The sequence below is a fragment of the Rhipicephalus microplus genome, chromosome 9, assembly GCF_043290135.1.
Source record: "Rhipicephalus microplus isolate Deutch F79 chromosome 9, USDA_Rmic, whole genome shotgun sequence".
NCBI classification, from domain to species: domain Eukaryota; kingdom Metazoa; phylum Arthropoda; class Arachnida; order Ixodida; family Ixodidae; genus Rhipicephalus; species Rhipicephalus microplus.
The window spans coordinates 134759770-134769024 of NC_134708.1; the positions used below are offsets into that span (position 1 = coordinate 134759770).

At 53.5% G+C, this 9255-nt stretch overlaps 2 non-coding genes across 2 annotated transcripts; both read right to left on the minus strand.

Annotated features, from left to right (window-relative positions):
- Positions 1 to 461: 461 nt before the first annotated feature.
- On the minus strand, positions 462 to 538 carry TRNAN-GUU (transfer RNA asparagine (anticodon GUU)). The gene has a single exon. It is a non-coding gene; the product is annotated as a tRNA-Asn (tRNA).
- A 6416-nt stretch (positions 539 to 6954) lies between these two features.
- On the minus strand, positions 6955 to 7031 carry TRNAN-GUU (transfer RNA asparagine (anticodon GUU)). Its single transcript has one exon. It is a non-coding gene; the product is annotated as a tRNA-Asn (tRNA).
- Positions 7032 to 9255: the final 2224 nt, after the last annotated feature.

Consider the following 9255-nt stretch of genomic DNA (forward strand, 5'->3'; position numbering starts at 1 on the left):
AAAAAGCGCCGCACCACCACCGGGTGGGCTCGAACCTCCAAGCTTTCGGTTAACAGCCGATCGCGCTAGCCAACTGCGCCACGGAGACAGTCATGCTCCACTCTCACCACCATCAGAACTTATCTTCAAAGCTATCAGCGCAAAGAAAAAAGCAACACACCACTCCCGGGAGGGCTCGAAACTCCAACCTTTCGGTTAACAGCCGATCGCGCTAGCCCATTGCGCCACGGAGACAGTCTTGCTCCACTCTCACCACCATCAGAACATATCTTCAAAGCTATCAGCCCAAAGAAAAAGAAGCACCGCACCTCCACCAGGTTGGCTTAAACCTCCAACATTTCGGTTAACAGCCGATCGCGCTAGCCAATTGCGCCACGGTGACAGTCGTGCTCCACTCTCACCACCATCAGAACATATCTTCAAAGCTATCAGCGCAAAGAAAAAGAAAAAAAGCAACACACCACTCCCGGGAGGGCTCGAACCTCCAACCTTTCGGTTAACAGCCGATCGCGCTAACCAATTGCGCCACGGAGACAGTCCTGCTCCACTCTCACCACCGTCAGAACATTTCTTCAGAGCTATCAGCACAAAGAAAAAAAAGCGCCGCACCACCACTGGGCGGGCTCGAACCTCCAACATTTCAGTTAACAGCCGATCGCGCCAGCCAATCACGCCACGGAGACAGTCGTGCTCCACTCTCACCACCATCAGAACATATCTTCAAAGCTATCAGTCCAAAGAAAAAAAAGCGCCACACCACCACCGGGGAGTCTCCAACCTCCAACCTTTCGGTGAACAGCCGATCGCGCTACCCAATTGCGCCACGGAGACAGTCGTGCCCCACTTTCACCACCATCAGAACATATCTTCAAAGCTATCAGCACAAAGAAAAAAGCAACGCACCACTCCCGGGAGGGCTCGAAACTCCAGCCTTTCGGTTAACAGCCGATCCCACTAGCCAATTGCGCCACGGAGACAGTCCTGCTCCACTCTCACCACCATCAGAACATTTCTTCAAAGCTATCAGCCCAAAGCAAAAAAAGCGCCGCACCACCACCGGGTGGGCTGGAACCTCCAACCTTTCGGTTAAGAGCCGATGCCGCTAACCAATTGCGCCACGGAGACAGTCCTGCTCCACTCTCACCACCGTCAGAACATTTCTTCAGAGCTATCAGCCCAAAGAAAAAAAAGCGCCGCACCACCACTGGGTGGGCTCGAACCTCCAACATTTCGGTTAACAGCCGATCGCGCTAGCCAATTGCGCCACGGAGACAGTCGCGCTCCACTCTCACCACCATCAGAACATATCTTCAAAGCTATCAGCCCAAACAAAAAAAAGCGCCGCTCCACCACCGGGTGGGCTCGAACCTCTGACCTTTCGGTTAACAGCCGATCGCGCTAGCCAATTGCGCCACGGAGACAGTCGGGCTCCACTCTCACCACCATCAGAACATATCTTCAAAGCTATCGGCAAATAAAAAAAAGCAACACACTACTCCCGGGAGGGCGTGAACCTCCAAATTTTCGGTTAACAGCCGATCGCGCTTAGCCAATTGAGCCACGGAGACAGTCCTGCTCCACTCTCACCACCATCAGAACATATCTTCAAAGCTATCAGCCCAAAGAAAAAAAAGCGCCGCACCACCACCGGGTGGGCTCGAAACTCAAACCTTTCGGTTAACAGCCGAGCGCGCTAGCCAATTGCGCCACGGAGACAGTCCTGCTCCACTCTCACCACCATCAGAACATATCTTCAAACTATCAGCCCAAACAAAAAAAAAGCGCCGCTCCACCACCGGGTGGGCTCGAACCTCCGACCTTTCGGTTAACAGCCGATCGCGCTAGCCCATTGCGCCACGGAGACAGTCTTGCTCCACTCTCACCACCATCAGAACATATCTTTAAAGCTATCAGCCCAAAGAAAAAAAAGCGCCGCACCACCACCGGGTGGGCTCGAACCTCCAACCTTTCGGTTAACAGCCAATCGCGCTAGCCAATTGCGCCATGGAGACAGTCGTCCTCCACTCTCACCACCGTCAGAACATATCTTCAAAGCTAACAGCGCAAAGAAAAAAGCAACACACCCCTCACGGGAGGTCTCGAACCTCCAACTTTTCGGTTAACAGCCGATCGCGCTAATTGCGCCACGGAGCCAGTCTTGCTCCACTCTCACCACCGTCAGAACATTTCTTCAGAGCTATCAGCCCAAAGAAAAAAAGCGCCGCACCACCACTGGGTGGGCTCGAACCTCCAACATTTCGGTTAACAGCCGATCGCACTAGCCAATTGCGCCACGGAGACAGTCGCGCTCCACTCTCACCACCATCAGAACATATCTTCAAAGCTATCAGCCCAAACAAAAAAAAAAGCGCCGCACCACCACCGGGTGGGCTCGATTCTCCAAGCTTTCGGTTAACAGCTGATCGCGCTAGCCAACTGCGCCACGGAGACAGTCGTGCTCCACTCTCACCACCATCAGAACTTATCTTCAAAGCTATCAGCGCAAAGAAAAAAGCAACACACCACTCCCGGGAGGGCTCGAAACTCCAACCTTTCGGTTAACAGCCGATCGCGCTAGCCCATTGCGCCACGGAGACAGTCTTGCTCCACTCTCACCACCATCAGAACATATCTTCAAAGCTATCAGCCCAAAGAAAAAAAAAAGCGCCGCACAAACACCGGGTGGGCTCGAACCTCCAACCTCTCGGTTAACAGCCGATCGCGCTAGCCAATTGCGCCACGGAGACAGTCGTGCTCCACTCCCACCACCGTCAGAACATATCTTCAAAGCTATCAGCGCAAAGAAAAAAGCAACACACCCCTCACGGGAGGTCTCAAACCTCCAACTTTTCGGTTAACAGCCGATCGCGCTAACCAATTGTGCCACGGAGACAGTCCTGCTCCACTCTCACCACCATCATAACATATCTTCAAAGCTATCAGCCCAAAGCAAAAAAAGCGCCGCACCACCACCGGGTGGGCTGGAACCTCCAACCTTTCGGTTAAGAGCCGATGCCGCTAACCAATTGCGCCACGGAGACAGTCCTGCTCCACTCTCACCACCGTCAGAACATTTCTTCAGAGCAATCAGCCCAAAGAAAAAAAAAGCGCCGCACCACCACTGGGTGGGCTCGAACCTCCAACATTTCGGTTAACAGCCGATCGCGCTAGCCAATTGCGCCACGGAGACAGTCGTGCTCCACTCTCACCACCGTCAGAAAATATCTTCAAAGCTATCAGCGCAAAGAAAAAAGCAACACACCCCTCACGGGAGCTCTCGAACCTCCAACTTTTCGGTTAACAGCCGATCGCGCTAACCAATTGCGCCACGGAGACAGTCCTGCTCCACTCTCACCACCGTCAGAACATTTCTTCAGAGCTATCAGCACAAAGAAAAAAAAGCGCCGCACCACCACTGGGCGGGCTCGAACCTCCAACATTTCGGTTAACAGCCGATCGCGCCAGCCAATCACGCCACGGAGACAGTCGTGCTCCACTCTCACCACCATCAGAACATATCTTCAAAGCTATCAGTCCAAAGAAAAAAAAGCGCCACACCACCACCGGGGAGTCTCCAACCTCCAACCTTTCGGTGAACAGCCGATCGCGCTACCCAATTGCGCCACGGAGACAGTCGTGCCCCACTTTCACCACCATCAGAACATATCTTCAAAGCTATCAGCACAAAGAAAAAAGCAGCGCACCACTCCCGGGAGGGCTCGAAACTCCAGCCTTTCGGTTAACAGCCGATCCCACTAGCCAATTGCGCCACGGAGCCAGTCTTGCTCCACTCTCACCACCGTCAGAACATTTCTTCAGAGCTATCAGCCCAAAGAAAAAAAAAGCGCCGCACCACCACTGGGTGGGCTCGAACCTCCAACATTTCGGTTAACAGCCGATCGCACTAGCCAATTGCGCCACGGAGACAGTCGCGCTCCACTCTCACCACCATCAGAACATATCTTCAAAGCTATCAGCCCAAACAAAAAAAAAAGCGCCGCACCACCACCGGGTGGGCTCGAACCTCCAAGCTTTCGGTTAACAGCCGATCGCGCTAGCCAACTGCGCCACGGAGACAGTCGTGCTCCACTCTCACCACCATCAGAACTTATCTTCAAAGCTATCAGCGCAAAGAAAAAAGCAACACACCACTCCCGGGAGGGCTCGAAACTCCAACCTTTCGGTTAACAGCCGATCGCGCTAGCCCATTGCGCCACGGAGACAGTCTTGCTCCACTCTCACCACCATCAGAACATATCTTCAAAGCTATCAGCCCAAAGAAAAAAAAGCGCCGCACAACCACCGGGTGGACTCGAACCTCCAACCTCTCGGTTAACAGCCGATCGCGCTAGCCAATTGCGCCACGGAGACAGTCGTGCTCCACTCCCACCACCGTCAGAACATATCTTCAAAGCTATCAGCGCAAAGAAAAAAGCAACACACCCCTCACGGGAGGTCTCAAACCTCCAACTTTTCGGTTAACAGCCGATCGCGCTAACCAATTGTGCCACGGAGACAGTCCTGCTCCACTCTCACCACCATCAGAACATTTCTTCAAAGCTATCAGCCCAAAGAAAAAAAAGCGACGCACCACCACCGGGTGGGCTCGAACCTCCGATTATTCGGTTAACAGCCGATCGCGCTAGCCAATTGCGCCACGGAGACAGTCGTGCTCCACTCTCACCACCGTCAGAAAATATCTTCAAAGCTATCAGCGCAAAGAAAAAAGCAACACACCCCTCACGGGAGCTCTCGAACCTCCAACTTTTCGGTTAACAGCCGATCGCGCTAGCCAATTGCGCCACGGAGACAGTCCTGCTCCACTCTCACCACCGTCAGAACCTTTCTTCAGAGCTGTCAGCACAAAGAAAAAAAAGCGCCGCACCACCACTGGGTGGGCTCGAACCTCCAACATTTCGGTTAACAGCCGATCGCGCTAGCCAATCACGCCACGGAGACAGTCGTGCTCCACTCTCACCACCATCAGAACATATCTTCAAAGCTATCAGTCCAAAGAAAAAAAAGCGCCACACCACCACCGGGGAGTCTCCAACCTCCAACCTTTCGGTGAACAGCCGATCGCGCTACCCAATTGCGCCACGGAGACAGTCGTGCCCCACTTTCACCACCATCAGAACATATCTTCAAAGCTATCAGCACAAAGAAAAAAGCAACGCACCACTCCCGGGAGGGCTCGAAACTCCAGCCTTTCGGTTAACAGCCGATCCCACTAGCCAATTGCGCCATGGAGACAGTCCAGCTCCACTCTCACCACCATCAGAACATATCTTCAAAGCTATCAGCCCAAAGCAAAAAAAGCGCCGCACCACCACCGCGTGGGCTGGAACCTCCAATTTTTCGGTTAAGAGCCGATGCCGCTAACCAATTGCGCCACGGAGACAGTCCTGCTCCACTCTCACCACCGTCAGAACATTTCTTCAGAGCTATCAGCCCAAAGAAAAAAAAAGCGCCGCACCACCACTGGGTGGGCTCGAACCTCCAACATTTCGGTTAACAGCCGATCGCGCTAACCAATTGCGCCACGGAGACAGTCGCGCTCCACTCTCACCACCATCAGAACATATCTTCAAAGCTATCAGCCCAAACAAAAAAAGCGCCGCACCACCACCGGGTGGGCTCGAACCTCCAAGCTTTCGGTTAACAGCCGATCGCGCTAGCCAACTGCGCCACGGAGACAGTCATGCTCCACTCTCATCACCATCAGAACTTATCTTCAAAGCTATCAGCGCAAAGAAAAAAGCAACACACCACTCCCGAGAGGGCTCGAAACTCCAACCTTTCGGTTAACAGCCGATCGCGATAGCCCATTGCGCCACGGAGACAGTCTTGCTCCACTCTCACCACCATCAGAACATATCTTCAAAGCTATCAGCCCAAAGAAAAAAAGCGCCGCACCACCACCGGGTGGGCTCGAACCTCCAACCTCTCGGTTAACAGCCGATCGCGCTAGCCAATTGCGCCACGGAGACAGTCGTGCTCCACTCCCACCCCCGTCAGAACATATCTTCAAAGCTATCAGCGCAAAGAAAAAAGCAACACACCCCTCACGGGAGGTCTCGAACCTCCAACTTTTCGGTTAACAGCCGATCGCGCTAACCAATTGTGCCACGGAGACAGTCCTGCTCCACTCTCACCACCATCAGAACATATCTTCAAAGCTATCAGCCCAAAGCAAAAAAAGCGCCGCACCACCACCGGGTGGGCTGGAACCTCCAACCTTTCGGTTAAGAGCCGATGCCGCTAACCAATTGCGCCACGGAGACAGTCCTGCTCCACTCTCACCACCGTCAGAACATTTCTTCAGAGCTATCAGCCCAAAGAAAAAAAAAGCGCCGCACCACCACTGGGTGGGCTCGAACCTCCAACATTTCGGTTAACAGCCGATCGCGCTAACCAATTGCGCCACGGAGACAGTCGCGCTCCACTCTCACCACCATCAGAACATATCTTCAAAGCTATCAGCCCAAACAAAAAGAAGCGCCGCACCACCACCGGGTGGGCTCGAACCTCCAAGCTTTCGGTTAACAGCCGATCGCGCTAGCCAACTGCGCCACGGAGACAGTCATGCTCCACTCTCACCACCATCAGAACTTATCTTCAAAGCTATCAGCGCAAAGAAAAAAGCAACACACCACTCCCGGGAGGGCTCGAAACTCCAACCTTTCGGTTAACAGCCGATCGCGCTAGCCCATTGCGCCACGGAGACAGTCTTGCTCCACTCTCACCACCATCAGAACATATCTTCAAAGCTATCAGCCCAAAGAAAAAAAAGCACCGCACCTCCACCAGGTTGGCTTAAACCTCCAACATTTTGGTTAACAGCCGATCGCGCTAGCCAATTGCGCCACGGTGACAGTCGTGCTCCACTCTCACCACCATCAGAACATATCTTCAAAGCTATCAGCGCAAAGAAAAAGAAAAAAAGCAACACACCACTCCCGGGAGGGCTCGAACCTCCAACCTTTCGGTTAACAGCCGATCGCGCTAACCAATTGCGCCACGGAGACAGTCCTGCTCCACTCTCACCACCGTCAGAACATTTCTTCAGAGCTATCAGCACAAAGAAAAAAAAGCGCCGCACCACCACTGGGCGGGCTCGAACCTCCAACATTTCGGTTAACAGCCGATCGCGCCAGCCAATCACGCCACGGAGACAGTCGTGCTCCACTCTCACCACCATCAGAACATATCTTCAAAGCTATCAGTCCAAAGAAAAAAAAGCGCCACACCACCACCGGGGAGTCTCCAACCTCCAACCTTTCGGTGAACAGCCGATCGCGCTACCCAATTGCGCCACGGAGACAGTCGTGCCCCACTTTCACCACCATCAGAACATATCTTCAAAGCTATCAGCACAAAGAAAAAAGCAACGCACCACTCCCGGGAGGGCTCGAAACTCCAGCCTTTCGGTTAACAGCCGATCCCACTAGCCAATTGCGCCACGGAGACAGTCCTGCTCCACTCTCACCACCATCAGAACATTTCTTCAAAGCTATCAGCCCAAAGCAAAAAAAGCGCCGCACCACCACCGGGTGGGCTGGAACCTCCAACCTTTCGGTTAAGAGCCGATGCCGCTAACCAATTGCGCCACGGAGACAGTCCTGCTCCACTCTCACCACCGTCAGAACATTTCTTCAGAGCTATCAGCCCAAAGAAAAAAAAGCGCCGCACCACCACTGGGTGGGCTCGAACCTCCAACATTTCGGTTAACAGCCGATCGCGCTAGCCAATTGCGCCACGGAGACAGTCGCGCTCCACTCTCACCACCATCAGAACATATCTTCAAAGCTATCAGCCCAAACAAAAAAAAGCGCCGCTCCACCACCGGGTGGGCTCGAACCTCTGACCTTTCTGTTAACAGCCGATCGCGCTAGCCAATTGCGCCACGGAGACAGTCGGGCTCCACTCTCACCACCATCAGAACATATCTTCAAAGCTATCGGCAAATAAAAAAAAGCAACACACTACTCCCGGGAGGGCTTGAACCTCCAAATTTTCGGTTAACAGCCGATCGCGCTTAGCCAATTGAGCCACGGAGACAGTCCTGCTCCACTCTCACCACCATCAGAACATATCTTCAAAGCTATCAGCCCAAAGAAAAAAAAGCGCCGCACCACCACCGGGTGGGCTAGAAACTCAAACCTTTCGGTTAACAGCCGAGCGCGCTAGCCAATTGCGCCACGGAGACAGTCCTGCTCCACTCTCACCACCATCAGAACATATCTTCAAAGCTATCAGCCCAAAGAAAAAAAAAGCGCCGCACCACCACCGGGAGGGCTCGAACCTCCAACCTTTCGGTTAACAGCCGATCGCGCTAGCCCATTGCGCCACGGAGACAGTCTTGCTCCACTCTCACCACCATCAGAACATATCTTTAAAGCTATCAGCCCAAAGAAAAAAAAGCGCCGCACCACCACCGGGTGGGCTCGAACCTCCAACCTTTCGGTTAACAGCCAATCGCGCTAGCCAATTGCGCCATGGAGACAGTCGACCTCCACTCTCACCACCGTCAGAACATATCTTCAAAGCTAACAGCGCAAAGAAAAAAGCAACACACCCCTCACGGGAGGTCTCGAACCTCCAACTTTTCGGTTAACAGCCGATCGCGCTAATTGCGCCACGGAGCCAGTCTTGCTCCACTCTCACCACCGTCAGAACATTTCTTCAGAGCTATCAGCCCAAAGAAAAAAAGCGCCGCACCACCACTGGGTGGGCTCGAACCTCCAACATTTCGGTTAACAGCCGATCGCACTAGCCAATTGCGCCACGGAGACAGTCGCGCTCCACTCTCACCACCATCAGAACATATCTTCAAAGCTATCAGCCCAAACAAAAAAAAAGCGCCGCACCACCACCGGGTGGGCTCGATTCTCCAAGCTTTCGGTTAACAGCTGATCGCGCTAGCCAACTGCGCCACGGAGACAGTCGTGCTCCACTCTCACCACCATCAGAACTTATCTTCAAAGCTATCAGCGCAAAGAAAAAAGCAACACACCACTCCCGGGAGGGCTCGAAACTCCAACCTTTCGGTTAACAGCCGATCGCGCTAGCCCATTGCGCCACGGAGACAGTCTTGCTCCACTCTCACCACCATCAGAACATATCTTCAAAGCTATCAGCCCAAAGAAAAAAAAAGCGCCGCACAACCACCGGGTGGGCTCGAACCTCCAACCTCTCGGTTAACAGCCGATCGCGCTAGCCAATTGCGCCACGGAGACAGTCGTGCTCCACTCC